At 43.2% G+C, this 22,682-nt stretch overlaps 1 long non-coding RNA gene across 1 annotated transcript in view; it reads left to right on the forward strand.

Moving 5' to 3' along the window:
* Positions 1-595: 595 nt before the first annotated feature.
* The window catches only part of LOC135187951 (uncharacterized), a 31,905-nt gene continuing 9,818 nt past the window's right edge, over positions 596-22,682 (forward strand). The window contains exon 1 of the long non-coding RNA XR_010307517.1: positions 596-696. This is a non-coding gene — a long non-coding RNA (uncharacterized LOC135187951). The remainder of the gene's footprint in view (positions 697-22,682) is intronic.

Here is a 22,682-nt window from a genome sequence, read left to right on the forward strand (position 1 = left end):
AAAAGCGTGCAGAGCAACCTGAGAGGCTCAGCCTGAAGCCAAAGCTATGGGTGCTGCCAGCCTTTAGTCCTGGAGTCCTGTATAGCCCTACACTCCTCTCCCTCCGTGGCCCGAATGGGAGAGGAAAAGGCACCTGTTCCCCACCCCCGCCGCCGCCTGGCCCTGCAGGTGTGCAGGCGGAGAGCAAGGGGCCCCTCGCACGAGGCTGCCCCTCCGCACGAGGCTGCCCCTCCGCACGAGGCTGCCCCTCCGCACGAGGCTGCCCCTCCGCCCGAGGCTGCCCCGCGCAGAGCCCGCGCTGGCGTCGGCGGTGCCCTTCGAGCCTCGGCAGTAGCAGCTCTGCTCTTCGTCTAGGGAGGGCATAACTACCGGGGGAGTTGGCGCCTTTGGGCTTCTTGCCTGCCTGCGACGTCTCCCCCCCGATTCAGAGCCAGCCCAGCGCTCCAAAGGACTGCTTCGCCCATCCACACCTTTTGTGTGGACCGTAACGACCCTTAACGGCTCTGCTGCGGCTTCGGAAGGAGAGCGAGAGCACAGGCCGCGGGCCGAGCCAGCCTGACGGGGAGTGTTTCGGCTCGGCTTTATTGGTAAGAGAGCGCTGTGCGTTCAACGGATAAAGGCTTTCCAGCGTCCGACTTTCCAAACAGTCACAGTATCTGGGGCATCGTGTCGACCTTCTCAAGCGAGCTGAATCCGGTAATTAAAACTAAATTAATTTCTCTATATGGTTTTTGGGGCGGGCTTTCAGGAAAACAAAATAGCTCTGTTTTTGTATTAAATGCCTGAGGCGGCCACATCAGTTCCCTGCCTCCACACCACCTTTGTCTGTGCAAAGGGAAACCCTTGGCACGAGGTAATGATGGCAAGGCTATTGCTAACCAGCATCAGATTGGGCCTCTTGCAGGGTTTTCATTTTAGAAGGCCTGAGTTTAAGAAGTGGAGTTAGACTTGTAGAACTTCTTGTGCTTGACAAGGTTAAAATTGAGCCACCAAAAGCTTAGAGATAAGTTGAAGGAGTTGTGTTTTGGCAAGCAGGGAGCAGCGCTGGGCGCAGGGCAGTTTATCTCCGCAGCTGCGCGCTGTACACACGCGGTTGCAGGGTTTTTATTTCCCGCTCAGATACATACTCATAAAGCAGTGTAATCCATATTTTATCATTTTCCCAAATGGTTGCAGTTTTTCCTGGAACTTTTACACATGCGTGTTAATCCTCCTGGGGGTCTCTCTGGTGGTCGTGGGGCTGAAGTAAGGAGTCTTTCTCAGGTGTCCTTGTGACTCAGCTCTTTGTGTCTTCATGTTTGCGCGCTTTTTAGTTTCTTATCTACAATGCTCCTAGTGCTTTTCTGTTATCATTCGTCCCTGGCTTGGCTTCAGTTAGCCCTGGCACACCCCTGTTTTGTTTACGTCCCCCATTGACAGGTCGCTATCTCTTCACAGCGCTTTGTGTTATCACCCGAAGGTTCCAACGTCTCCAGCTTCCTTAGCTCTGACGCACCCCTGTCCCCCTGTTTTACTCACGTCCCGTATTGAAAGGGGACTATCTTTCTGCAGTGTTTTGTGTTATCGCTCGTAGCTTCCAACGTCTCCACCTTAGTTAGCGCCGACACACCCTGTTTTGCCATTCTCATATTGTCATATTTTTATTTTCTCATATTTTTATATTCTCTTCTGCCTTGTCTCATATTGACACGGGTACTATTTTTCACAACAAATACCAACGAAAATAGTTTTGGTTCCTCCAAAACTATTATTCGTATTTTTGTCTACTGTTTCCATGCTTTCACCTTCCCATTAGAGTGTTTTCCTAGGCTGGGAACCAAGCAAAAGCTTCAGCTCACCCCAGGTAAACTCTATCAGGATATCACCTCCCTGCTCCATTTGCCATTGCTCATCCTCTTAATTTGGAGTGAGGGAGGAATATGCCTTGCTCCTGTGATTTTCCTCACCGTAGCACAGCAGAAAGCCAACAGTACACATGAACCAGTGCAGCTAAGCAAGTCTCAGAACACTTTGCTGAGCCATCAGTTAGGGCAGTACACCTTGCATCTTTTATGGTGATCACAAGCAAATCAGGAGCTGGTGAAAGCAATGTGCTGTTCATGCTGTGGCTGCAAGCACAGCCACTGCAACTGCTCATGAATGTTTTGTTTGTTTTCATGCTTACTGCTAATATGGCTGAAGAAGTTTCTTGCTTTGAATACAATTATCAGTCTCCTCCCCAAAGCATAACAATGTTTTGTAAGGGAGTAAATCGTAAGTGTGCACTTCATAGAATTGCTTTTATTTTGCAGCTGAGCTGCTTATTGGATTCCCTTTGCGCTTAGATTGCACAGGCTTTTTTAATCTTGCTTCTTATTCTCTGTTTGTTTTATGATGTATAAATATACTACAGGAAGGGTATTGTCAAGGGACACAGGAAAGTAATGTTTTCTCATTACTAAATTAAGAATCAATATCGAGTTATACCTAATATGACCTTGGAGCTTTGCAAGTTGATAAGTGCACTCACAGTGATTCATAGAATCATAGAATCAACCAGGTTGGAAGAGACCTCCAAGGTCATCCAGTCCAACCTAGCACCCAGCCCTGTCCAATCAACTACACCGTGGCACTAAGTGTCTCATCCAGGCTTTTCTTCAACACTTCCAGGGACGGCAACTCCACCACCTCCCTGGGCAGCCCATTCCAATGCCAATCACTCTCTCTGCCAACAACTTCCTCCTAACATCCAGCCTAGACCTCCCCACAACTTGAGACTGTGTCCCCTTGTTCTGTTACTGCTTGCCTGGCAGAAGAGACCAACCCCACCTGGCTACAGCCTCCCTTCAGGTAGCTGTAGGAGCAATAAGGTCTGCTCTGAGCCTCCTCTTCTGCAGGCTGCACACCCCCAGCTCCCTCAGCCTCTCCTCATAGGGTTTGTGTTCCAGGCCTCTCACCAGCTTCGTTGCCCCTCTCTGGACTCCTTCCAGCACCACAACATCTCTCTTGAATTGAGGGTCCCAGAACTGGACACAGTACTTAAGGTGTGGCCTGACCAGTGTTGAGTACAGAGGAAGAATAACCTCCCTCATCCTCTTCCATAGGCAAATTTAAGATTTTTTGCTTATAAAACCAGGAAAAACTTAGATAACTTATATAGGGAAAAAAAAAGAAAAAAAGATTAGAGTTTGATAAAGTACCACACGCAAATTAAACAAATAAACTGATAAAAGAGTATATGTTAAAAAAAAAGCCAACACAGATACCCCCCCCCCCCAAAAAAAAAAACAACAACAAACCAAACTATTAAAATTGAATTACCTCATTCAGGCCAAAATATGTTTTAGCTCTGTTCTATAGTAACTTTGAAAAGAGCTGAGTAGTCCTCTTAATCTATTAAGCTTGCAACTAATGCACCTGAAATGCACTAGTAAAGATGTTTTGTTATTATCTACACCTGCCTCAACTTGCCACAGTACTCCAGGGCTGCTCACCACACTATTATGTCTCTGCTTTGAAACAACCAGCCTGTATTGTGGGAAACAAACAGGTCTGTGGCACACCTACTTAATGCTTTTTTATTGGTTTGTTTTTGTTATGCTTGCGTTATCAGAGAAGGAATGCACATGTCACAACCTCTCCTGTTTTCTGTTAATGTGGAGTGACTCTAGAATTCTTTCTGGATTACTCTGCAATCTGCAAGAACAAGCAATTACAGCAGGTAGAAGGTATTACCTATCAAACCCAGTGTATTCACCATGTAAGCAGAGAATGCTTACATGATAGTCTCTGTAACTTAGTTATCTGTAGTAGGTTGGGAAATCCTCCACCCTCAGTAAAATTTATCAGACTAGCTCAGACAGCTTGGAAGTAAGATTATAGAATCACAGAACTTTAGAGGTTGGAAGGGACCTCCAGAGGTCATCAAGTCCAACCTCCCTACCAAGGCAGGATCACCTAGGGTAGTTCTCACAGCAATGCATCCATGTAGGTTTGGAAAGTCTCCAGAGAAGGAGACTCCACAACCTCTCTGAACAGCCTGTTCCAGTGCTCTGTCACCCTCACTGTAAAGAAGTTTCTCCTCATGTTGAGGTCAAACCTTCCATGTTCCAATTGCTCCTTGTCTTATTGCTGCTGACCAGCCAAAAGAGACTGGCCCCAGCCACTTGACACCCACCTCTCAGATATTTGTATAGATTGATGAGATCTTCTCTCAGTCTTCTCCAGACTAAACAGCCCCAGGTCTCTCAGTCTCTCTTCACAGGGAAGACGCTTAAGCCCCCCAGTCATCCTTGTGGCTCTCTGCTGGAGTCTTTCCAGCAGGTTCCTGTCTCTCTTGAACTGGGGAACCCAAAACTGGACTGAGTATTCCAGGTGTGGTGGAATAAAGCTATGTTTTGCAGCAAGCTATATTTACAAGCATACATGCAAATATATTTACTATTACATGCAATGCTTTACAATTTGGAAATAAGGCAAAAATCCAATCCTCCTCCCTGGGTAAAGAAAAGCCCAGAAGAGGCCAACACCACCTTCTTCTCTTCCCCTTGACAGATAACCAGCAAGATCTCACCTGTTATCAGCAAAAAGCTTAGTACATGGTGTGGAGGAGTCAGAGAGCCAAAGAAACAGTGACAGAGCCAGAGCCCAAGAGCCAAGAGAGCAAAACTGTTTATACACTGCCATTTTATCCCTCTTAGTAAACCAATGAATGACACAGTCTTTATCATCACTAATTCTTTTTACAACAAATGCTTTACTTTATTTAGATCCTCACTGAGCTTTCAGGAAAGTCTCAGTTTCTCTTAGGGGAATTTTCCAATAAGCTTTAAACGACTACATTATCTAAAAGCCTGTGTGATGGTTTGGATGTTACCTGCCCCCTCCACACTTAAAAAAATCACCCAGACTAGACTCAGTAGCTGGAAATTAGAGAATGAAACTATGTTTACAGCTTAGCACAATGTACAAGCAGGTATTTACAATATCTACAGCTATAGACAGAAACATACAAGTTAAAGGTAATACAGAAACACAACAGCCCTCCCAGAAACCAGAGACCCTAGGAGAGGTTCCAAAGCACCCTTCCACCTCCTTTCCACCCCTCTACCTTATCCCAGATTTTGTCTTATGTGCAAGGTGAGTTTGGAGAGTTGGCCAGGGGAGTTAGGAAGCAGAAGGATTAGTCACACAGACAGCAGGTTAAGGAGAGAAGTGCATGCAGCCAGAGCCAGAGAACAACTCTGTTATCGATATTTGTGTTCCTGTTTTTATACATCTCAGCAAGCCTATGAGTGCAATAGATATCACCATTGCTTCCTTTTCACAGCCTGTCACCTAATTCCTCTCAGCAAAATATCCCAGCTAGGCTCAAACTAGCACACCCCGCTCAATGCTTTAAAGAGCCCCACCCAAAAAAAAGAAATAAAAAAAAACTCTAAAAAACCCAAAACAAAACAAAAAAACCCCAAACCCCCCCCCCCCCCCCCCTAAAAAAACCAACAACCCAGAACCCAGCAACCCAAAGCTTGCCAACAGTTGATATGTAGCAGCTGCCTGGGCACCGAAATCACCACATATAATGTCTTATGGCACCCAAACTAATTCTTCACTTGAAAGCACAGTGGGCACTGTTACTCAATGCAGCTCAAAGGAAAACTTGGTCTTCAAGTAATGTAATTGAAAACATCAGAAAGAAAAAAAAGCAAGCAAGTTAGTAATCTGAAATGAATGCACCCATCCTTTGATCCTCAGTTTGACAGCTCCAGGAGTACGTTTCATTCTGATCTAAGTTACTCTGGGACATCCAATTATTCATGCTGCAATGTTAGTGGGTTGCTTTTTTTCCTTCAGCTCATTGGAAATAGACATTAATAATCACCTTCCACGTGGAAACCTGAGTCTTTTTTTCCCCTGCTTTATAGACAAATCTTCACCCACGATAGAATTTGTAATTTACTCTGGTGCTCCATTGTTGGACTAATGTTACCACTAATTACCCCACTAATGAGTACATTTCTCTAAGGACATCTGATTCTCTGTAGTCTGCTCCACGATGTCTATTGGCCACTTATCCAGCAGTCATATTGTTGTGTGTACACTGAGATAATTTGGACAAATGGAGCTTAATTTTCCATACATGGAAGACACAGCGGTGTGGTTTAAACACAGTGGACAGATACCAGGTGTGCATGAGGGTTTGGGTTCTTGTAAAATCAATTTTCAGCTCTCCCAGGAGTTGTCAGAGCCTCTTCTACTCTCATTTGTAACCCTTTAGAGCCGGGACTATATTCCAACAGTAGTACTCGATTTCTCTACCGAGGTGAACCTGTGGTGTGCAGTGAGTTACCCCTAGGTCACCCCTTGCCAACAGAGTGTCCTGAAACCTTCTTTCTTCCCCCTGTCAACCAGGCACGATGACTTGCTCTCCCCTCTCCTAGCTCATACAGATGTTCTGCGAGACTGATGGAAGATTGAGCAGGGTAGAGGGAGCTGAAAGATGTTCAAACAGTGGAAAAAGAGCAGGAATGGTTTATCACATTGTCAGCAGCTTATGGAGAGCTTGTTCTTGCCCAAGAAGCTATATGTTCTCTGTAAATTACAGGCATATTACCGAATATAATAAAAAGAAACCCCAAAACCAAACCATATATGTGCATTTGCAATGGCATATGATGCATAGAACATCTCTTCTAAAGCAATTCATGGCAAACAATCCTTAAGCTCAGCATCTTCCCTGGGATAACATCTGTCCTTCATTACCTTCACATGTGGAGTGCTCTCTCTGACGTATTTGTGCATAACTCTTTTTTGTCTGTGATAAGCCTGACACTACAAGACTCTCACTTACATTAGAAAACAAGGGGGTTCTTTTTCTTGAATTACCAGCACTGACTCTTCCAGTGTTATGTTTTTAATGAAAGTTTCCGTAAATAGTGCATTTTATTTGGATGGAATTATAATTCCATTTAAAAAAACCCCAGTAGGTCTTTATTGTTTCCATATATACCTCTCATAGTTGTTTTTTGAGCTGGTCACAGGAAAAGCTGATGTCATGTAAAACTGAGAAGGGAGCTTTCCAAGAATTTTTGGATCATTATCACAGAAATAGAAGAGAGAGGAAAAGTGTCTGAAAGCCCAGAGAAATTTTTACAAACCCACCTTTCCCATAGTGAGGCACAAGGCTCAGCTTAGCTGCTCCTGGCCATGCTTATCCTCACAAAAGTCACATTAAAAACAGCGAGTGCAGTGTTTTCTCTAGGCATGGTTGATTTTAATAGAATCATGGAACCATACAATGGTTTAGTTTGGAAGGGACCTCAAAGATCATCCAGTTCCAACCCCCTGCCATAGGCAGGGACAGATCCTGCTAGAACAGGTCGCTCAAGGCCTCATCCAACCTGGCCTTGAACATCTCCAGAGAGGGAGCAGTCACAACCTCCAGGCACAGCCTGTGCCAGTGTCTCACCACCCTCATTGAAAAGAACTTCCTAACATCTAGTTTGAATCTCCCCTCTACCAGTTTAAACCCATTGCTCCTCGTCCTGTCATTACAAGACCTTGTCAATGGTCCCTCCCCAGCCTTCCTGTAGGCCTCCTTCAGATACTGGAAGGCCTCTCCAAGGTCTCCTCAAAGCCTTCTCTTCTCCAGGCTGCAGAGCCCCAACTCTCATAGCCTGTCCTCATAGCAGAGCTGCTGCAGCCCTCTGAGCATCTTCGTGGCCTCCTCTGGACTCGCTTCAACAATTCAATGTCCTTCTCGTGCTGGGAGCTCCAGAACTGCATACAGTACTCCAGGTGGGGTCTCAGGACAGCAGAGTAGAAGGGCAAAATCCCCTCCCTTGTCCTGCTCACCACCCAGTCTGGACTTACGCTTGGGATTGCACTGACCCAGGTGCGGGACCTTACACTTGGCCTTGATGAATGTCATGATGTTGGCCTGGGCCCACCTCTCCAGCCTATCCTGATCCCTCTGGATGGATCCCTTCCCTCTAGTAAGTCAATTGTGCCACACAGCTTACTGCCATCTGCAAACTTGCTGAGGATGCACTCGATTCCTCTGTCCATTTCACTGACACAGATGTTAAGCAGCACTGGTCCCAGCACTGACTGCTGAGGGATGCCACTTGGCGCTGGTCTCCAGGTGGACATTGTGCTGTTGCTCAGAATTAGGTTTTAATTTCAGCTGTAGTGTCTGCATATCTCTACATATAGAACTCTCAGGCACCTGCATATACTGAGTTCTGGGACAGTAGACTGCACTAACATAACAAATCCAAGTCCTATCAACTCTTCATTCTCTTGATTAAACAGAGGATGAATTGTAACTACGGTTTCAGCTTAGCAGTTTCAAGAATGATATATATCTGCAGAAGATATAAAGATGTTACTGTTTTCCAAGCTTTCTGAAGGGACCAAAATAGATACATGAAATAATTTTGGTGCTGTTGGACAATGGTAAGAATTTTCCATAGTAACTCAGAGTGGCTGGATTCATTAACTCAGAGTGAGTGCCTGGATTCATCTTGTACAACCCAAGGCATGTAAGTAATAGTTGCTGTGTATAAGCTGGCTGCCTGGGCTTCTTCTGCAGGCTCTAGACAGACATAATAAAAGGCAGTTTGCCCCACATAGCCCTCAACAGCCTGTGGGTCTGCATAATTGCCATAGCACTGGGAATAAAATTGTGTTAGACACCTTTAAAGCTGTACCCACACCATCTATGTTGCCACAAAGTGAGGGAGATTGTGTTTAGATGTACTTGGAAATCCATTCTTTTTTCTGACCTCAGTGGATGGAGAATGTGATTCTCAACATGATGGAATAAGTGACACAAATGAGACAAGGATTGAAAAAAATGCTAAGCCTATCTTCTCCTTACCCTTGAGACCATGAATTTCCTGAGCTCCCAGGAAATTCACCATTTAAGGTTATTTGTCAGTGTTTTACATGAGACTGCTAAACTTGGTGGGTTCCATTTTCTTTGCTAATATGAGGGATAAAAGAAGCAGCTAGGGATCTCATAGCCTGAGTAATGCTAAAAGAAGGTGTTTTATACTGTAAATCTGGCACCCTCCCCTTCTGTATCTTGGAAGTCAAGATGCATCTGGTCTCAAGATGGCCTGGAGTGGAAGTGGACATCTTGGTCATGTATAAAATTTCTCTGTCTCAGCTTGAGAACTTGGCTGCTCCCAAGCTGCAGGTGGTCCGCTGCTGGGGACATTGCCTCTTGCCAGGAGCCCTTAGCAGAGAAAGGAGAAAGGAAAGCTCCAGAGCTCCCTGGGTTTTTTAAACTGAAGTGTCAGTGACCATTATTTATTAACTGATGAAGCAGCCTTTTTTTGTTTTCCTCTTTTTAATTAGAAACTACAACAACTTGCTTTTCAAAGCTGGAAATACTGGAAGTGGTCCCAAGTAATATTCCAAAACCGCTAGTTTAAAGCTGGCAGTTAGAAACCTAATGAAATCTGATCAACTGGTGAGCCCTCCTTTTCCTACACACATCCTCACATGCACACACATGCTCCCCTTGCTCCACCATCACAAATAAAAAGACCCCAGACAAGGCAACCGCATTCCTTTTGAACAGCCATCTACATTTGTTACGCAGCGGACAACTTGGGATCTATCCATGAGAGATTACACAGACTGCTTTGAGAAGCAAAACTTCCTTCATGAAGCTTCCCAAAGCAGGCTAAGAAAAGCACATTAATTTCACAGGCTATTTTTAATTTCAGTTCAGGCTCATCACAGGGCTTTATAATCCTCCTCTGTGGGGAATATCTTCATGGTTTGAGCTCCTTTTTAGCAGGGCAGATTTAGCATTTGCTGTGGGAGTGGGTAAAGCTAAATGAAGCTGTGCTGAGTTGCAGCAGCTGCTCCAGCACAAGCTCTCCCCTTCCACTTCAGCACAATTGCTATTCTAGCACAGGTCTTTGCAACACAGATACACACTGGCTCATGAGATGTGAGGGTTGTCTTTTTTTAACAGCAGAGTTTGACAGTTTGCTGCTGAGGTTGAGCCAGATACAGCTGGTCAAAGCAATGCTGCTTATTTACATCTGTCTCCCATGCACTGAATTCTGCCAGGTTTTATTTGTCGTGGATGGAGTTAATTGTGAAATGCTTGATATTGAGAGAATATGGAAACCAAGCATCTGTTCTATGAGAAAAATGAAATGCTGACACAGAGCTGGCCTAAAGCTCAAGCAGTTTAAGTGGCTGCATAGGCCCCATGTGTTTGAGTGCTCCAGCATTATTTAGTCTGTGTCCTCCAGTCCTCCTCCCAGTAAGTTCCTCTGCTGTAGTCTGCCAACGGAAACAGCTTCTGAAACTCTTTTTGTAGTGTGGGATCACAAGAGGTGCTTGAAGATTGTGGCCAGGACAAAGATAAGTGAGACTGTACCACAGAGGTGTAAATGGTGATAAGGATAGAGCTTGTGTATGTCTGAAAGGGTATGAGAAAGACAGACTTGTAAGTCTAGGGAGTGGACAGAAACTGGGGAGGATGGAGATGCATCAGTCATGAGACATCATAGAAAAGTACTTTCTAAATGTGAAGTAGAGACTTCTTGAATTTGCTTAAGGCAAGGCTATCTGGTGTGTATGGCCTGAGTTCCTTTTGCACAGGAATGCCTGTCTGCAGCATGCTTCCTTAAACACGGGTCAGATCATCTCTGCGTCATCCAGTTCCTCCTCTTTAGCAGCAGCAGGAGCACTGTGAGCTGGTCACAGAGTCTTCATGATGTGTTTGTCACTAAGTGGAAAAAGAATTTTTTAAGAGAGGCTTTTCTGAAGACTTTATGGTGCTTAGAAGCTTCCACGTGGAAAATATCTCATGTGTCTGAAAGTGTGGAAAAACTCTTCTCTATAGACCTTGAGCCAATGACTGCTTCTAGGAAATGATGGTGTGTAGGAATACAAGAAACTGGCAGATGGCACTTCTGACACAATATGAGTATCTGTTTCACAAGGGCACGCTTAGAAATCATGTTTCATTTCCCTTGGCAGATTTTTATCATGTGTTATTGCATCTATTCTTGACTTCATTATGTCTGATGTTGCTCTCCATGAAAGCAAATCTCAAATGAGAAACGTTCAAGAGTAGCCATACTCTGTAGAGGTGGAGTGTACTTCTTCCTGTGCTACCCTTTCTATAGTAACAGAACCATCATTGCTTGCAAAATATTTACAGCACACCACACCTGCATATGCCAAGACACATCTAAGTCCTATTGATTTAAGAGATACTTCAGCATTTGAAGTCACACATTTAAACTCTCTGCAAAATGGTGCCTCAAATATTGGTTAAAGCCTACTTCTGTCATAGCAAAGGATCACAATAATTAATTTGGGCTTAGCGATGCCTCTTCTGAGTACTTTGATCTATGTGGCAAACTCGCCTTTGTTGTCTGCTGCACATTTGCTTATCTTCTCATCCCAGTTGCACTCCACAAGAGCCTACAGGCTCTCTTATTTGGGTGGGATGCAGCAGAAATGCAGTTCTGTCCCATTAGAAAGGCTAAAGACATTGACAGTCTTGAGTTGGGAGTTAGAAACTACCAGATGCTAAAAACGTTGACAGTCTTGAGTTGGAGGTTAGAAACTGTACCAGATGTGAAGAGAAATGAATTGCAGCTAATTGCAGAACACTGCCAGCCATACATAGGAAGATGCAGAACTCAAACAGGAAATCCTGCAAAGCACAGGAAAAGAAAAACATCATCTAGTTAATGGTATCTTTACAGTCTTTCTCTAAACCCAGCTTCTAGTCCTTTTATCATCAGGTTTGCTACTCCTTTGTTCCTGCCAATGTGTCTTGTTCTTAGCTGCATTTCCCTGCACAATTCCTTTCCCATCATCCTCTTCACCTCCAAAAATATACAAGTAAATAAATAAGCAGTGACTGTGACCTCTCTCTGACTTTGTTCTGCTTTCAAGAGAAACGTGGTGCAGGTTGATACGTGAGCAGAATTCACAATCATTTTAATCCTCCTGAAACAAATGTTTCCCTCTTATTGTCGCCTAGAGACTTGGGATAAATTTAGGAGCAAGAATGTGCTGTCTAGATTAGTTTCTGTTGTTTTCAAGAGCTTTATGGTTATTGAATTTTATTTGTACATTGTCCATTACCAAAAGGAGAAGGTGGAGTCTCTGTGGAGGCATAGCCATCATCTGTGGTAAGTCACTAATCGTTGTGTGCTTCAGAAGTTTGGAACTCTCTTCCTTCTTTGGGGAGACAAACTTCAACAGATGAGCTTCACCATCCTGAACTGAACAGGCAGTATTAAACCTGCATCAATCACTGGGTGCCTTTTCCTTTGTCTCTGCAGTGTCATTATATGGAAGCCTGTGAGAACAATACATTTTTTTTCTTAATTTGCCCATCTTACAGTGTCCACAATTCTCCATTCTTTCGGTTCATGTAATTGCTCTTACATTAGCAGCTTCAGAGTAACACAATCTGCCTAGCCTGCCAAAGGCATGTGAAATTCTATCACATCCCTAGGGCAGCCTTTTCATATTGATAAAGCATTTGGCACATAGTAAGTAGACCACATGAAAGGTGTCACACATCAGGATTGTGTGACCAAGCACAGGCCCATGAACACTTTTACTCCACAGCATTCATAACTCCATTCTAAATTCAACAGCTAAATAATTCTGAACACTTCCCCAGGTGTTTTATCAAGGAACAAGGGGACACAGTCTCAAGTTGTGCCGGGGGAGGTAAAGGCTGGGATATTTGGAGGAGGTTCTTCACAGAGAGAGTGATTTGCCATTGGAATGGGCTGCCCAGGATGGTGGTGGAGTCACTGTCCCTGGAGGTGCTCAAGAAAAGAAAGCATGAGGCACTTAGTGCCATGGTCTAGTTGATTGGACAGGGCTGGGTGCTAGGTTGGGCTGGTTGATCTTGGAGGTGTCTTCCAAACTGGTTGATTCTATGATTCTATGAACTTACTGATTTTCTAGGAGGAAGTGACCTGGATTACCAGACTATGTCAAACAGTGCATTCTGAAATCCTGTGCTGCACATTGTGAGCATGTGCTTGGGAGTTGCACTCTGAGATAATGGAAGGCCAGGTCTCAGCTTGTCCAGCTGGCAAGTGTCAATATTTACACTTCCTTGTCTACATTAGACATTCATAACATTAATTCAGTGCATGTTAATGTAGGTGCCCAGCGTGTACTGATTTATCTGGGGCCATAAAATTTTCTTGGTTTTGAAAATATCAGAAGAAGGATTGTGTAAATAAAAAGGAGTAAGTGTACTTTGGGTTTTCCCATGCTTTAGTAGTTGAAAAATGAGCATCAAACGTGTAGTCATTTTTAGGGCTTTCGATACCAAGCCTGACATCAAACAATTTAAAAGAACATAAAATTTATTGGAACCATGTTTAGCTTCTTCTTAAAAAACAACAGTTTGTTTTATAAGCTCAGATCATTTTCCTGGGAAATTAATGCCTACTGCTAATAGCTGGATTCAAGACATTACTCCAGAAACAATCTTCTGAAAAACAGTTAAAGACAATTTCTGAATTCATCACTTGGCTAAGATTTTAATGTGACCAGGTTCCCTAGTGTCTTCATTTACATTAGTGAGAGCTAATTCCAGAGTTAAGGGGGCTTGCTTAGAGGCAAAATTTTGAAGGACAGAGATGATTTTGATTATTACATGAACAAAGCCTAGGATTTTTTAAGAACTTAAGGGAGTTAAAGACCCAGCTTGCAGTGGAATGTAGACACCAAAAGCTCCTAAAGCTTATTTATATTATGACTAAAAGATGTTTTGTTGCAGGGTTACCTCCTTCCAAAAATGTCATGCTATTAGGTAAGTTTTGACCAAAGACCTCTACTGTAGGCAGGAACATGAGAAATTCATGACATTTATGTAGCATTGTCTTCCTGGGATCTCCTGCCACAACTCATTAAAGTAAATGCCAAGTGTGGCATTATGAAGTGTTAACCTGTGCCAGGGAAAAGCTCCTTATTCCACATCATGCTCTCTTCATAGATCATGGATATAAAGAGAACAGAGGTAGCCAAGAAGATGCAAACTCGGGGTGATGGTCAGAGGGTGCACTTGTCAGCTTCTGCCATTTTGGTAATGATCTCAGCTATTAGAATATGTTTCTGATGTTCTTCCTATCCACCAAGAACTGCCTCAGCAAAACATCAGGAAAAGATGGTATTATGACAAGCAGTAGTTGAGACACAAGGAAGAGTATCATAGAAAGGCTTTTAACTCCTTTTCATTTGGCATAGCCTTGCTGAATCCTCAAGCCTTAAAGTGTTGTTGCTTTTTGTTGAACATATGGCACTGTGCACTACTGTATTTTGGGTGTAGTAAGCAAAAGCTGCTTCTTAGTGCTAATTTTAGGCAGGTTTTGAAAATGAAGCTATGGTGCTCCTACCTTGCATGTTACTGTCTGCAATGGTGTTCTACATGCTGGAGTGTGATCCCATTCACAGCTCTAAACCACTGGCCAGGGAACTGGGAACCGTAAGGTCAATTAGACATCAATATCTGGACTTGGTGGTTGCTAGCAGTACCTGTAGATGAACAAGACTACATGTCCTAGGTATCTTTTTTCACTTGCTTCCCTGAATACTGAGTAGCCAAGAAGAGAAATTGTTTGGTGAAATTCAGGGTCAGGTAAGATTTCAATCAAAGCTGGGATTATAAAGTGAAGGGGGAAATGTCTTCAGTGGGAGAATAATTTTGGTGATGGGAGACAGGAGTATGAGCTGCATCTTCTCACTGTGTCATAGCACAATAATTTTTAAGGTGGACAACCTGTGCAATTATAGTGGTTTGGGAACTGCCTCCCTCCTCTGCCCCCCCCCCCCCCCCCCCCCCGAGAGAATTTACCAGACCAGTTGAGATGGACTGGAAGTAAGATGAAGCTATATTTACAGCAAAGCTAAATTTACAAGCATGTATACACAATATAATCACAAAATTACAATTCTATGCAATTAGGAAATAATAAAGAAATCCAAACCTCCCCCCCCCGGACAAAGAAAGTGCAGAAGGGACCAGTGTCACCCTCACTCTCTCCCCATACAGAAAACAACTAGCAAAGTTTATCTGTTATCTGGTCAGCCAGGGTTAGTGGAAAAGATTGGAGAGAGAAGCACCTCAGAGCAAAGAGGAAAGAATTGTTTATACTTTGACATTTTATACCTTTTTGCAAACCAATGAATGATATAGACTTTATTATTATTATTATTTTACAAGTAATGATTTAATTTATTTTATTAGATTATTCCAATGAGCCTTAAGCCAGCACAGCAATGCATCATTTATTGCATCAATTTTATCAGTGAGTCTTAGCAGGATGTCATACGTAAACTTATGGGATTACTTAGATCACACTTTTCCCCCAAAATGGGACTGTTTTTTAAACTCTATCTAATTATTACAGAGCAGTGTTTGGAGCTCTGATCCAGATCACAAACTATAACATTCACCAGATGAGGGCAAGCTAAGAGCTCATCTGCACTCAGTCACAGGTGATGAGCAGAAATCCTCAGATGTATCATTGTCATTACGTCCAAGGTGCAAATGTGGAACTGGGGATATATGGCACAGTTAAATTCACTTTTGTTATTTCATATGCATCACCCTTGGCCAGGTTGCTGTGCCAATCATCAGTGTATTTTCCCTCAGCTCAGATTGCTGGCAGTTGTACCTTCTGAACTGGTCTGCTGTGTGTTACTGACTGAAAGAACAAATAGGCAGCAACAACGTTTCAGACACGTTTGTAGACTGTGCTTGGCAAAACCCAAAATGGTTAATGCACATACTCTCCAGATTATATTTCAAATTGAACTGGCACCTCTCTCTTTCCTTTCACTTTAAAAACAGGCAATAAATCACTGGCATGCCTCAAATGAGCAGCTGGCTAACCCTATTATGTTTCTGGAGATTAAAAATCCCCACAAACCCAAAAAACTAATAGCCAAAATGGAACTGGTTTACTTGCAATATAATAGACTGAGTTTTTGGCTGCAAACTCCAGCTGTGGTGTGCTGTAGTGTGCTGTAGTGTTAGCAACTCTTCTGCCCTGTGGATAAGACAAAAATTAATATGGTTTGTTCTGAAGCATAAACATGCAAAAGAATTCCCAGACCTTATGTGTTTTGGATGTGTTTGTGTTTGTGCTTATCTAACCATAATGGTTAAAACTATTTTGGCAGAGTAATGCTGAGTTATGTAGTCTACTGCTTTTTGTTTTGGAAAATGAAAGCTGCTAAAATATTGTGGTTTGGAAGCTGTCTCAGGCACACACTTTCACTGTATTTTTGTTCTGTCAATGGATTGCAGACATCTCTTACAGTTAGACTCTTATGTATCCTTTTAAAGCCCCTTTAAAAGCATGGGTAGAGTCTCAGCTGGTTTAATTTGAGTCACTCTGATATTGGGAGAGTTACATATTCAACAATAATTAATCACAATTATTTTTGTCACCTTAGGAGATTATTATGCTTCTAATGCAGTTTTTTTTCTGTGTTTAATAACTAAATTTGCACTCCTCCTACCATTCATTAAAGAAAGTTTCCTAACTCTAAAATGATATTAATTTCTGAGCTTTATTGAATAAATAAAAGAGAATGAATCCCCACAGTCTTCTTTTATTGCAGGTAGCATCTGATGCTAAGACATGGACATAGGCAGCATATGGAGAGAGAAGTGAATAGATAAAGGAATTCAAGGAGAAATGATGTGAGGGGTGTGTGGTGGAGGCTGGTTCTGATGGGATTGCAACAGCAAACCCATGTTTTATGCTAAGGAAAGATCACAATAGCTGCAGCACATGGTTTAGTTTATTTTGTTTTTCAGGACACTAAATAAACAGAGAGATGTGATGAATGATAGTGTCAGGATGGAGGCGATCTTAACATTTACTTGGGGGTGGGGATGCTGAGTAGCTTTACAGGTATGGACATTGTGGGTATAGATGTTCTGAGTGTAGAGTCCTACACCAGGGTCCTACTTTGCCTGGAGGTTTGGAAGGTGGCCTGGGGCTGCCACTGGATCATATATGTTGTTCTCACCAGTACTTTCAGCTCTAGCTGTGTTCTAACTGCCTCTCATGTCTTTACATAGGGATTTATCCATCACTAAGTGTGCTGGATAGTGAGTGGGACACTCCTTGTCTATTTCTGCTAAAAATAATCCAAGTGTGAAGTTTCAAGGATTACTAGAGGGAAAATAAGATATCTCAGTCCAAAATTTGTAGCAGAAGCTTAAATTCTGTAAGGTCTCCACAGTCACTTCCCAGCATGGTATCAGTGATAATCCCTAACTTGGGATATACAAATTTAGTATGAGGAATGCTTTGCAGATTTCTGTGCTTCCTCCCCTTTACAAATAAAATTGTGAGCTGCCATTGAAACCCATCTCAGAGCCTTTTCCATCCTCTCTCTAGTAGCCTGAGCAAGGAAGAATTGACAGCTTCCACAAGGAATAAAAAAGTTCTTTGTCCACTTTTATCTCAGGACAGAAATTCCAGTGAAAACACGAGGAAATGAATGACTAACTTATTAAAGTGTTAGTCAAAGAGAATGGGCTTCCATTCTACATAGTTCAGTGTGTGTGTGGGGAGGAAGTGAGGGAATATTTTTCTAGTGGAAAAGTACTGTCTCTGAGGTAGTCATGAGAGTGAGCAGAGGCTGATGAGTGCTCAGGTGCTAGTTTGCTCCCACCACAGCCATGTCTCACAGGCTTGCCTGGTTGTGCCTGGCAATGCTCTCACCTATAAACATGCTGTGGCAGGCGCCTTGGCTTATGGGCTCCAGGTAAGCCTGGGATCACATCTGCAGGCTCACAGTACATGGAGAGAGGTCTGGCCATAAGGAAAGCCCAGTCAAATGTGGTGGAGATGTCCAGAAACTCAGATCTTGTCGTACCAGGTCTTGTTGCATCACTTTTTGAGTCGAGGTGTAGGTTTTAAAGACTCCAACACAGGGGGAATGAATGCTGCATTTTATATGTGGTTAAATAAAGCATGCACTTACCATAATCAAGAAGCTCTCAGAGACTGTACACACAGTGGTTGTTACAACACTGTTCCTTTGTTATTGCCTTGTGTTACTGTAGCCATGCATTGACAAATGGTAAAGATCTGTGGGTGTAATAAATATTAGGGTTCTCTCATCTATGCTACTGAGGGGACTGAAATTCTGTAACAAAAAGAGAGAAAAGGAAAGGAGTCTTTGAGGATGAAGATATAAATCAACATCATGTACAGTGACAGTCAGGTTTATTCAGTGCATTAACTGCAAAAGCATATAGCAAGAGGAATTGGCTTATGTGGGACAAAATGGCAGGTAATGCTCACAGGCACACCTTTCCCTTTGCTGCCAAAGTCTGCCCCTGCCAACCCAAATGTGCTGTCTTACTTAGGGCCTCCTTTGGCAGTGCATGGGGACCCTCACAGGCTGTGCTGCAGAGGTTGGTGCACCTCCTCTTTCACAAGGATGCTCTCCTCCTTGCTGCTGTGCAGCCATGCCAGTTCCCCAGATCTGTACTGGACACTAGTGCAGCTGGGGCCCATGCACTTCTGCAAACTTATTACCTACACCTTCCACAGCCTCCCTATTGATCTGATGAGGCAAGGTTGGAGACACCACTGGGGAAACAAAGGCTCTTTGGCAGGCTGGGCATGCACTTGAGCCCTGCCAGTGCTGCAAAGGGCCCCCTCTGCTCACTGCAGTGTTAAAGGGAAGTGGTAGTCACGAGTGCGTTCAGCATGCTTTGCAAATGCCTCTCCGATCATGCCCCTTCAGGGATTTAGGCAGAGGAATGCCTGCTTCCCCTGCTCCCAGCTGCTCAACCCTGTCAGAAATGGGCCTGGCCTGGGAACATGCAGGGATGTGAACCCTGCCACTGCAGAACTGCAGTGAAGAGGAACGTATCTCTGGTGTTCAGGTGCCTACAGGCTTATGTGGCAGCTGTGCAGTCATGTTTGGTGTCTGAATTCTGCCTTCACCAGCCAGATTCTACTCAAGACCCTTACCTTGAATTGGGGCTGGTTGCACCTAACCCACTTAGAGTGCATTTCGTGCTGCATGGAATCCTCCCTTCCCCTTATAAATGAGTCTTCATCTCTGTCTGTCTGTATTTCCTTATTCGTCCTCTTGTTGACTTGCAGGCCTGGTCCCACTCTGGAAGGTCTCAGCTATCCCTGTGAGGACTTTGTCCAAACTTGACCTTTCCTGCCAGTCTCTCTCCCCAGGGCCATGCACCACATCTGCAGCTGGTCTGCCTTAGATTATTCCCCAAATATCTTCCAATTTTATCTGAGAACGCAGTCAAGATCCATCCCTCATCTCCTAGTCCCAGCAACAACTGCTGCTCTTCTCCAGGGCTGTGGAGCTAGAACTAGTTTCAAGAAGAAAGAGATGATTTTGTGTGGGAGCTGTTGATTTTTTTGGATCTTTTTTTCTGCTATTTATTAAGTCTTTCCTTCCTGAAAGCCTTCTCTGTGAAGGGACTGCAGGTAATGAACGAGAGTGTATTGCGTAACCTGGTGCAATCATGCCTTTGCTCTGGTAAACACAGAGCACAGAACCCAGCCAGTTCCCAGATTTCATACTTTCCCCCAATGTTTTCACAGGAAAGAATTCACATTTCACTTTCTCTCTTGTTGCAAGGGTTCAAAGCGTTCGCTCTTGGCATATGGTTCTATTTTAGTTTGGGTTTCATTTACCCTTGTTTTCCCTGCGTGTAGAAGCCACCATAACTAAACCCTACTGTAATTCAAGTGCATGTTTAGCTACAGAGTGAAGCAATGAAAATCAAATCTAAACAAAAAGTGAATCAACTTGACACTAAACTATGGCATATTTCTAAATGAAACTACTACTGCCCCACAGGACCATTGCCTTGCCTACATGGTGGGAGAAAATGAAAATGGCCTCCAAGAGCTCTTCTCAGCAAAATGGCAATGGAGACTATGTAAATACACTTATATATGTATATACATATGCCTGTATGACATAACATCTCTCTTATGAGAAGAGACTGAGGGATCTGGGGCTCTTTAGCTTGGAGAAGATGAGACTGAGAGGTGTACATAAAGGGTGAGTGCAGTGTATGTAAAGGGTGGGTGCCAGGAGGCTGGAGCCAGGCTCTGCTCACTGATGCCCAATGACAGGACAAGGGGCAATGAGTAGGAGTTGAGGCATAGCAATTTTCACGTAAAGGAGGAATTTTTTCTCTGTGAGGTTGACAGAGCACTGGAACAGGCTGCCTAAGGTGGGTGTGGAGTTTCCCTCTCTGGAGATATTCAAAACCCACCTGGATGTGTTCCTGTGTGATCTGGTATAGGTGATCCTGCTCTGGCAGGGGGGCTTGGACTGGCTGATCTTTCAAGGTCCCTTCCAGTCCCTGACGTTCTGTGATTCTGTGGGCACTGCCTAATATCACTTTATTCCTTTCTACTATAGTGTCCTTCATCACACAGCTTTTACTTTTGATTCATAGCAGTACAAGTGAGAGCAGGACTGTGCCTAACCGCTTACAAGAAATCATATCTCATCATAATCTCAAATGTGGCCTCTGTAAAAAATGTATTTTCCACTATGAAAATATGTTGGTTTTTTTTTCTTTTCATATCGACAGCTGTACTTCACCTTTATCTCTGTTGTGATTTCTATCTTAAGAAATGATTCTTTCATAGGGAGGAAGGCTGGACTTATTTTAAGCAGCAGTTGAAATTTACGAATCAGAAAGAAACTTTGTTTTCTTACATTCTTGGTATAGGTTAATACTAAACAGATCATTTGGTCTAAAAGTCATATTTCTCAATTCTTAGGAAACAAACTCTGCATGACACAATCACACCCCCCCCAAATAAAAAAAATCCCCATCCCTAAACCAAGACCAGAAAACACAATCCTGCCTTTTATACCACCTGAGATTCTCAAAAACAAAACAAACAAAAAACAACTTCAAACAAACAAACAAAGAAACACTCCCCAAAAAACCCAAACAAGAGCAAACTTTTTTTCTGGGAAGGAATGAATTCCATACATTAGGAAGGTGATACTTTTCTAGCTAAAATAGCATTCGACATGGGATTTATTAGCATAGGCTGATGTCAGTCATTTCACCTCTTTGTTATTACTCTTTTGAAGCCAAATTGTCAATGTAGGTTAATGGAATTCCCATTAGTCACAAAAAAAAAGCACCGTTCCAGCTGGAGAAGAAAATGTTGGCAAAACTGTGGGGGAGTCATGGTTAATCCCAGAGAGAACAATGAGCTCTTCAATTAAAACCAGGGAGTTTCTGCACTGTGGTAATTTTATATATCCCATTTCAAATGAAACAACCATCAAACAATTTGCCTTGCAAATAGAGTCTCATTGCATCCATCGTGGCAAGGTGAACAAGTTCTAACAGTATGATGATTAAAAAGGATCATATTTCAATCATGAAGTAAAGAAGACTGAAAGGTTTCATTAGATAAGTACTGTGAGACAGTAGTTTTCACCTTTATCTGGTCGGTAGTATCCAAAAGTTTTTATTGTCATCAATCAAGGTTTTCTGCAGTCTGTTTTCTCAGTGAAATAAAGCAGCAGCTTCAGTTCCTTGAATCAGAAAATCTCTCACTGTCAGCAGGGACTTTGTGGGCTATCCCAGCATACTGAGCAGGAGTTTAGCATTTGGACTGTGCACTTCTCACCCCTAGAAAAGTTCCCCTGGAGGACAGGTCTTGAAAAGTTTACTGTGGGAACGTCTGAAGGACAGGCAGCATTAAAACCAGCCCTGCTAAATGAACGTGTGAAATGCTACAGACCTGCCGAGCATCTTCAGAGGCTGCAGGAAATGTACTGTAAGTCACATGTTGAGCAACCTTCACATGAAAGCAGAGAGCACAGGAAGACATTTAGCTTTATCTTACCTTCTGCACTCTTGCTGTCTGTTGGTCTTTTATAAGCAAGCTCTATCAACACTCAGCGAGAACCTCATATTGCTTGTTTCTGACTCTGAACCAGTCAGGAAAAGGCCTGCATGAAACAGAGAGAAACTTCTTCATTCTTTCTTTATTAGTGAAAATGATTTTGCTTTGAGTCAATACAACCCCCAGAGCTGCAAGACTTACAGGAAATGGTACTCAGGCCTCTGCTTTGCATGTAAGAGAAAAAGGTGGGAGGGAAAATCCCTTAAATTTGTTTGCTTGGGTGATAGTATTTCTTTTGTTTTAACCATGTGCGGAGTCCTTGAGGTAGTCTTGTTGAGGAACTGATGTTCTAGGTATGAAAATCGTGACCTGTAGTGAAGCTAAGTAGATCTGCAAACCTGGTGGAGCAACTGGTGGGAGAGCAGGAGCAGTGCCCTTTTTTTTCGCTCTTGCCTGAGAAACCCAGCCTTCAGCATGGTAGGTTACCTGAAACAATTTTTTCACCTCATCTTGAATTGTTTTTCTTATCAAGATGTTATTCCTGCTACTGAGAGCTTCTTTGCAGGATTGCTCAGGCTACAGCAGTGTTAATGAACTAAATTTGTGCAACTGGAGCATATAGCTAAGGCCACAGAGGTACTTCAGGTCAGACTCTTCCTGCCTCTTAGACTAGTCTAGGCAGATATGTAAAATCAATGCAGGGTGAGAGAGAATTATTTTCTAACCACCCTGGAACCAATCAGTTAAATTTTTGGACAGTAGATTGGACTGCATGCCCGATACTCACTC

Source organism: Pogoniulus pusillus, chromosome 28 (assembly GCF_015220805.1).
Source record: "Pogoniulus pusillus isolate bPogPus1 chromosome 28, bPogPus1.pri, whole genome shotgun sequence".
Taxonomy (NCBI): Eukaryota; Metazoa; Chordata; class Aves; order Piciformes; family Lybiidae; genus Pogoniulus; species Pogoniulus pusillus.